The sequence below is a fragment of the Neopsephotus bourkii genome, unplaced genomic scaffold (assembly GCF_033783945.1).
Source record: "Neopsephotus bourkii isolate Nb327-2 ecotype Australia unplaced genomic scaffold, CSIRO-AGI_Nbou_v1 NB_1181, whole genome shotgun sequence".
Taxonomy (NCBI): domain Eukaryota; kingdom Metazoa; phylum Chordata; class Aves; order Psittaciformes; family Psittacidae; genus Neopsephotus; species Neopsephotus bourkii.
Genome location: NW_026901666.1, coordinates 3,987,167 through 3,996,156, shown reverse-complemented (window position 1 = coordinate 3,996,156; position 8,990 = coordinate 3,987,167). Strand labels below are relative to the sequence as shown.

Here is an 8,990-nt window from a genome sequence, read left to right as displayed (position 1 = left end):
TGCTGAGTCATGCAATGGGAGATCTGAAGCCAGTGTGGACCTCCTTGCTAGACCACTGTGTGCCAGCAACTTCTCTGGGTGGTTGCTTCCTCAGTAAAGCACAGAGAACAGTTCTTTCTTCATCAGTTCTGTGAACTGTTTAGGTGTTTGAATCTGTTTAGGAAAAATGCTGTGCTCTTTTTGACTTGTGTCAGTGAAATGAAGGAAGGGCAAAAGAAGTATCAGGCATCTCCTGGAATGTGGTAGCTTTGCCATTTATTGCCCTGAGAGGGGCTGCCACTTGTGATGCAGATTTGAGAGCCTCTTATTCTCTGCAGGGCCTTGGCCCAGGCTGCATGCAGAAGGATAACCTCAGCCCATGTTAGGCATGGCTCTGTCTTCATCTTTTATTCCTCAGGCCAACAAGTATCACTGAAATCACTGAAAATCAGCATAAGAAATATCCCTGGAATGAGGGAGAAATGGTTGTTTGTTGAACTCTAGCTTTTCTCAGTCAAAGGAAAGCTATACCCTGTTACACTATCTTAATTATATTTAATATTTCTAGCAGTATGGACTGGCACGTCTAACATCACAGCTAATATAGCAGTCTACACAGGCTTTTCTTTTTCTTTTTAAGGTATAGGGCAGCAAGACAACTCACGTTCCAGGGCCTGTTTGATAGCATGCCACAACTTGAGTTAAGCAGGTGGCAGGGTGAAATATAAAAGGCTTGCTAAACAAAGAATTTTTATTTCCTGTTTTGTGCCTGCAGGGGAGGAATTATGAAAGCAAAGCAGAAACCTGACAGCCAAAGAGCATCCAGAATTTTTAAATGAATGGTTTTATTGTTCTTTTATAAAGTTATGCAGATTAATTGCAATTTACAAATAAAAGAGGTTTTTTGCAATGATGGACTGTTAAAAAATTAACAAATGACAAAATGGTTCATTATACCTTAAGAAACTGGTTTCTAAAGGTGCCTGAATAAACTGTTTTTGTCTTCTCGACTCTAGTCAGGGCACTCTGAAAGTGGCAAAGCTCAGTTAGAGGGCACGCTTTTTCATCGAAGGCAGTGTGAAACAATACACAAATGGTGGCAGCTTCATTTTCCTGTTTTGGCTTGGAACGCTGGAAGCTGCCTTAGCAGTGTGCATGGCTTTGGGTGACCCCCCACCAAAGGCTCTGGTCGCCTGACCCCAAGGCTTTACTTCGTCTCCTTTAGTAATAGCCAAGTGCACAAACCACCAGCTGCACCACAGCCTCCTCTTTTGAAACCGCATCACTTAAGCAATAAGCACCCCTTGCATTTCTGAAATTAATAAAGTTAGTTTGAACCTCAAATGTCACTTATTTGCTTTCCTGTTTTCATAGGTGATTTCACTAAGCAGAAGTACTTGCTAATCCCACATTGACATAGATAGAAGGTCAAAGTTGGTCAGTGAGCCAAGAAATACCATATCAGGGTTTCTTTCCTCTCCAATTGAAAGAGGTATAAATTGTGGAATTAGTGTATTGATTGAAGGCTACAACTTCAAGCAATCAGTTTTTCTGGCTTGACAAGATTATTTTATCCTACTTTTCTTTTATTATTATGTGTTGTATTTGAGTCATCCTTCAGGCAGATGAAGTGACAGCTTGATTTAACTCAATAAAATCCACCAGTTAGGAAACCTACTGAGCCGAACAAAAGATGAAAACGACTGCAAGGGGAAGGTGCACAGTTAGTGTAAGCAAGCATAGCATGCTGAAAAAAGACAATATTAACTGAAATTATGCCCTAATCAATGCATTTCTATGGAAACTTGGGAGAAATTTGTAAGACCTTCGTGCTGGGCCAGTGAACAGATAATGCTGCCTTTCTTATGAAAAAGTAAAAATAAAATTTCTGCAACTGAGAATGAAAACAATACTTTCGTTGTAGCTGTGCTTTTGTGTCATTGCAAAGAGCTGGGTAATGTTGCTTTTCTGGCAAATTTAAAAGGAAATGCTTAACCAGGGGGTTACGGTTGTGTGGTAATTAAAATAATATTGAGTCTTTGGAGAGTAGGTCTTTGGTACATATCAACAAGCACAAGGCTGTGCTACTGTTGCAGACACAGGACTACAAGCTGAGCTTGTCAGCCAATGAGGGGATGGTGGAGGAGAGCCAGTGCTCTGCCCCAGCGGCTCCATCCAAGAGGCATAGGTTTTCTGTCAGTCTCCTCCGGACCGCCCCATGCTCACCTCTGCTGCAGCAGTGAGTCCTGGCATGGCTGGTCCTGATGAAAGTGCTAAAGCAATCTGCAATAACCACAGGGGATCAGGAGCATACTCAATACATTGCAAAGCAATGTTCTGACGCTAGCCATAGCCTCCCATCAAGGAACTGTCATTGACTGACCAGGGAGGCCAGAGGTACCTACTAAAGTGTGTCTTTTTTGGGTGCATACAACACTTCTTGATCTTGGTCCTGTCTGAGTTGATCTGTGGAGTAAATAGCATAAAAAAAGGATTATATATGGTAATGATCTCTTCCTTTTGCTGTTTGCCAGATGTCCTGGTACTCATTCAACCCAATTCTGAAAATGTGCTTAAACTGAGGCCCAAATAAATTACTCCTTTTCACTTTATCCACATGGGAGATAGGGAAGGTACTGTACAATAGAGAGTGTAATACATTACAGGAAAGTGGAAACCTGCTGAATGAGTATCTGAAGTGAGCCATGTTGGCTCTTGGTGCGAAGATGATGGTGGCCAAGTTGTAGCAGACATTATCTGCAAAATATGGTACAGACATTGCCTTTGGATTTCAGTGATGCAGCCTTATCCATTCATACTGATTTCTCAGTAGATGTAAATGGAAAAATTCTTAAAGTGATGTGTAAAAAATAATGTTAGTGTGTTATTTAGGAAGACAAAATAGGAAAGGGTAACTTGAGGTATATTATCTTTGTAGTTGTTTAGCCCTACTTCTAATCACGCTACTTTTCCCATGTTCCATCAGAAGCCCCCAGGTCTTCTCTGACTGATATTTTGCCAGTTGTCCTGGTCACCCAGAGTTTTTCTCCTACCTCAGTGGAGACCTGCCAGTGATCTTTCTCTGAGAGAAAGGCTTGTGGGAACACACAGAGCAAAGTCCGCGCCCTGCCTTGCACCTAGGTTGGCAGTTGCAGGTGATGTCTTTGCCATGCTGCCTTGCTAGTGTTGTTAAAAAGGAAAGTGGCAACTGAAGCAGAGCAGGACAAGTTCAGGGGTGGGGGAGTTCTTCAGTCTGCCCTTCCCCTCCTGAAGGCCTCAAGTACCATATTTTGATCATTATTCTTTACTGTGAGGGTGGTGAGGCACTGGAACAGATCGCCCAAAGAAGTGGGAAATGCTCCATCTCTGGCAGCGTTCAAGGCCACATTGGACAGAGCCTTGGGTGACATGGTCTAGTTTGAGGTGCCCTACCCATGGCAAGGGGCTTTGAAATAGATAATCTTAAGGTCTTTTCCAACCCAAACCATTTTATGGTTTTATGATTCTATGATTATTTTATTTGGGTGATGAGCTCAAGGCCAAAATCACCAATGCTAATTCATAAATAATCTCTTGCTAAGTTACTTTTTAGAACCATTTGATTTCCTGGTAAATTTGTTGTTTGGTTTGGGTTTTTTTTCCACTTAGAAGAGTATTTTTATACGTGCAGTCTGCGATGTTCACGTGTGCTAGAATTGCTTTTAAAATTTCTTCTCACAGTATATAAACACATACAGAATCTTCTGCTTTAAACAGTATTCCCATGACTAAGGACAATTATTGCAGACCAATTGTATAACACTAGCATGGTTTGTCTGGCCCTGTTGCAAATGATGTCTGGATTCACAGTTTCCCTGCCTGTTCCATTTCAGTTCCTAACATTAAGTGATGTAAAAGCTGGGAAAGGACAGCTTCCATTTAGGGTTTCATGTGAAAGAGTAGACTGCTGCATGATTGTTTTAAAAAACATGGTTTGTAACTTTCAGGGGAGTTAAGACCATGCATTAACATTCATTAACTTCTGCGTAATTTCTTCCACCCAATATTTCTTTACCATTTAAAATTGTTTTCATCTTTCTGAGGAAGAACATATATTGTCATGATCTCCTTAAACTGCAGTTTGGTAAATGACTTGTTTAAATTTAAGGAAAAGAGGTTGTTGATAAGTATAGTTTTCTAATACTCTTCCTCAGCTGTCATTTACTTTGACTAAATTTATTTAAACCACCTTAACCTTTCAGAGAAAGGCCAGGAGATGTTTAAAAGAATAATATGTGTCTGACATTTTGGTTTACCAAAAGGACACCATCATAATTCTGTAGTGCCTCTGTTAAAAATAAGCTAAGAAAAGAAAACTAAAATCTCTTTTTCTTTCTGCTTAATTTTGAAAGAATGGAAGGAAATTTGATTGATAGTTGCATTAGAAAGTGACCTGCAAAGGTAATCACCAAATGCATTGATTTGTCACTGTGCCAGCATGTGCTAAGTATCTTCCACATCTTTCCCTCTCTGATAGTCACCTTAGTGTTTTACTATTAAAACATGGGGTTTTTTGGTGCTCTTTCTGGTACTGACCATTAACTTTTCCCATGGCTCCCACTTCAGTGTGTCACAGCCAGGCACTACTGTGTGCTCTTCACATCATTATGTGAAGGAGGAGGTATGGGCTGAGCATAGGTCAGAGCAGGGAATCACAGCATTTATAGAATGGTTCAGGTTGGAGGGGACCTTAAAGATCATGTAGTTCCAACCCCTCCGCTACAAACAGGGTGATTTTAAAAATACTTGGTGGGTTTTAAATATTATTTCATTGTAAACACTCTTTGCTTTCTATTTTTGTGTGCACTATGATGGTTTTGTGTCGCCTAGAATTGTGTAAATCAATATGGAGAGCCTACGTGACTGCCCCTGGTTTGCGGAAGTGTGTAACTGGGTGACACTGTTGAAGTTTACGAACCACTTTGTGCTGCAGGAAAGCCATGTGGCAACCAGTTCTTCTTCTTTTAGAATGGAAATATCTTCCACCTTTGCACTTCTACCTTGGGAAATACAAACCTGGGTCAGGTTCCCTGGCTGATTTTAACATACTCTGTCTTGCTTTCAGAGACACTTTGTAGTCATTTCTATTTAAACATTTCCAGGTCTCAGGAGCTTATTGTCAAAAAAATTTTACAAATTAAATAAGTAATTTTCTAATTATTAGTAATTTAAAAAATAAAAAAAATAATAATATTAGTAACTTTAGAGTTATAGAGCTTCTTTTACTTATGTTGTTCTTCTCACACTGTGAATTACAGCTGTGTATAATGGGCAACCCAGGTACAAAAAATTTTACTCATAGTTTTGTTCTCCTGTGAATTCAGGTGTAAAGTTACTAAGTAAATTCAACTAAATCCCCTGCTTTTACTGTTTTTCAGCAAATCTGGAAAACATCTGAATTTTAGCACTCAAAGAAGTGGTAATACATGGAACAAGACATTTCCATGTGTATGACTTTATTTTTTTTTGTTTTGTTGTTATCCATAGGCCTTATAAGAACTACACAGGAAGTGTGGTGGCTGTGGAGGTCTGTTGCAGGAGAAGGTCATGAAGGAGAGAAGAGTTTAATATGCAGTGCCAGCCAGTTTCCTCAGTTTGTGCTGGGTGTGCAGTTGTGATGGGTTAGAAAAGAGGCCTTAACGTAACTTTAGCATTTATTATTGTGGGAAACCACTGGGTTTATGTCCTCTTGATGACATCACTGTCAGCACAGACAGCCATGTCTGATAAACACAGTAGAACCTGGAGCATGCTGTAGTGTGACTTTATGAAGGGTTTTCAAACCCTGGTCAGTTAGAATGAGGTATTTTTGATAACAGGACAGTCCCATGTTCTTTTTGTCATCCTCTATGCACAGTGGCAAAAGCAATCTCACTTCTAATGACACATCATTCCTGCAGAACTGACTGCATCAGATGCTTGTGTGCAGAAAATCTGGCTGTGCTTGGAGCTTTTTTTGTTAAGTCAGGTGGGGTGGGAATAAGCAGGGTGAACAGGAATCAGGAATTGTTTCCAGCTTTGGAGCCCATGACTATATATAATTGATAAAGGATCGAAAGTATTGTTTGTTTTCATTTTTATGAAGTGATTAGGTGGTAGTAGATAGTAACTTGCAAATAATCAGGAAAATAGTGCCTTTTCTTTGAATTGCTATTTTGCTGTTGTCTTCTTGGTACAACAAATGTTTTAAGCCCTGTTACTCTAAGGGCTTATTTACATGTAGTATTTTGATTGTATTGTATTTCTTAGTGAGAGATTTTATTTTTATTTCTTTGTAGCATTCAAAAGGCTCAGTGATGTCAAAGGCATCACCATCTACACCACCATTCACATTACTAGTATTATTTAATTTCAACAATAAAACAAGGATAATGGATTCCTTTAGATGGTGAATACTTCATGACATCCAAGTTTTCCCCTCTCTCTCTGGAAGGAACAATAATTCGGCTCAGCTGCAGATCCCTTGCTAGCAGGTATTATTTAATGGACATATTGTTCTTCATTGAACATTCATCAGGTGCTCTAACCTTTCCAATAGTAAGATGCAAAAGATAAAAAAATTCATAACTGCATGACAAAATAATGAGTTATAACAGCATGAATATATGCCTTCATTTTGTTTGCTGTTATATACTGATACATTCATTTGCCACTGAGGAGGTCCAGGACTGGAATGCTTGCCCTGTTAGGACTTTCTTGGGTAGGTGGCTTGATTAGCCTGGAGAAGACAGACCTTTGGGGTGTCTTATCAGCAGTCCTGCCCGTGTTCACAGTGAAGTTATTGAGAGGATGGAGCCAGGCTTTTCACAGTGATGCATGATGGAGAGTGAGAGGCAGCAGGCATAAACTGAAATGGACCACTTGGTGGATAAAGAACTGGCTGGATGGCCACACACAAAGAGTTGTGGTCAATGGCTCAATGTCCAGCTGGAGACCAGTTACGAGTGGTGTCCCTCAGGGATTGCTGTTGGGACCGGTCTTGTTCAACATCTTTGTCGCTGACATGGACAGTGGGATTGAGTGCCCTCAGCAACTTTGATGATGACACCAAACTGTGTGGTTTGGTTGATACGCTGGAGGGAAGGAATGCCATCCAGAGGAACCTTGATACACTTGTGAGGTGGGCTGATGCCAACCTTATAAAGTTTAATCATGCCAAGTGCAGGGTCCTACACCTGGGTCGGAGCAATCCCAGGCACTGCTACAGGTTGGGCAGAGAAGAGATTCAGAGCAGCCCTGCGGAAAAGGCCTTGGGGGTGCTGGTTGATGAGAAAATGAACATGAGCCGGCTTCAGTGTGGGCTTGCAGCCCAGAAAGCCGACCGTATCCTGGGCTGCATCAAAAGGAGTGTAACCAGCAAGTCAAAGGAGGTGATCCTGCCCCTCTATTCTGCTTTGTGAGACCTCACCTGAAGTATTGTGTGAAGTTCTGGTGTCCAAATCCAGAGGAGGGCCACGAGGATGATCAGCACCTTCCATATGAAGACAGGCTGAGAAAGTTGGGGCTGTTCGGCCTGAAGAAGGCTGCATGGAGACCTCCTAGCAGCATTCCAGTATCTGAAGGGGGCCTATGGGGATGCTGGGGAGGGACTCTTCATTAGGGACTGTAGTGACAGGACAAGGGGTAACGGGTTAAACCTTAAACAGGGGAAGTTTAGATTAGACATAAGGAAGAAGTTCTTTACTGTAAGGGTGGTGAGGCACTGGAATGGGTTGCTCAAGGAAGCTGTTAATGATCCATTCCTGGTGGTGTTCAAGGCTAGGTTGGACAGAACCTTGGGTGACATGGTTTAGTGTGAGGTGTCCCTGTCCATGGCAGGGGGGGCTGGAACTAGATGATCTTAAGGTCCTTTCCAACCCTAACTATTCTATGATTCTAAATAAGAGGGATTCAGACTGGATATGGAGAAAATTCACTGCAATTTGAATTCAGCGAAGGAGTAGAACATGTTGCCCAAAGAAGTCTCCATCTTCCGAAATTATTAAGCCTAGGCTCGCTGAAGCCCTTTTTTGATCCTGCTGCTGACCTGGCTTTCAGCAGGAGTTGGAACAGGTGACCTTCTGAGGTCCCTTCCAACCTGGATTATTCTAGGATGCTCATTTATTATTTAGAGTGAATAAATTACTACTTTGGTAGTATTTGAAACTGGGTAGATAAATGAATATTTTTTTGACTGTTGAATTTGGAAAGAAGTTTGGATGCATCAGGTGTGTCTATGCTTTACAGCTGTGTTTGCATAATGCAGACATATTTAAGCTACCTGGGCCCTGGGGTATAAAGTAGCAATGGTGCTGATAATTTCTGAATAAACATATCAGTTCCGGGTGTACCTAGCTTCAGTAAGTTAGGAATAAGATTTTCCATTTTTTTCTACGAAAAAAATATCTGCACAGTTTGTTTTAATCTCATCTTTCTTGAGGTTTGCAAATTGGGATGGACTCTCCAAGTTCAGCTTGACTGTGGTTTTGGTTGCCCCTCATCACTTGTGGGTGTGAAAGATGCTGGTCTAAGGTTTTGGATTTATTTAGAGAGATAATTTACATGGTAATGTGCCATGCCCTTATCCATGCACTTGTTTTGTGTGATGTGGCCCGAGTGCATAAATAACGTTATCTTGAGTGTGCTCCAATCCTGCATTTATAGAATTTGAAGTGTCTGTTTTCAAGTGATTAAAATCCTCTTTTTAACTCTGACCCTTCCTCACCAAGACAAAACGCAAACACAAAACTTTTCAAATACTCACCACTGCAATTAGATTTCTTACCCATGGTGATCCTCTCTCGTTCTTTTTACAAAGCCAAGGTCCCTCTCTTCAGCCATGAAGAGTTGTTTGGGCTGCTCTGGGTAGGAACAGATGCCAGAGCCCAACTGGTCATGCACTGTCTTAGTGCTGATGACACACTGTCACGTGGGGCTTTGACACTTGCCTGATGCTGGCTGTGCTGGTGTGGGTGCATAGACAATGGTACTGG

General features: G+C 41.2%; 1 long non-coding RNA gene across 1 annotated transcript; it reads right to left on the bottom strand.

Annotated features, from left to right (window-relative positions):
- Positions 1 to 235: 235 nt before the first annotated feature.
- LOC133217953 (uncharacterized) lies at positions 236 to 6,796 on the bottom strand. Its single transcript, XR_009727017.1, has 2 exons — positions 6,653 to 6,796; positions 236 to 445 (listed from the first exon to the last, which is right to left on the bottom strand). It is a non-coding gene; the product is annotated as an uncharacterized LOC133217953 (long non-coding RNA).
- Positions 6,797 to 8,990: the final 2,194 nt, after the last annotated feature.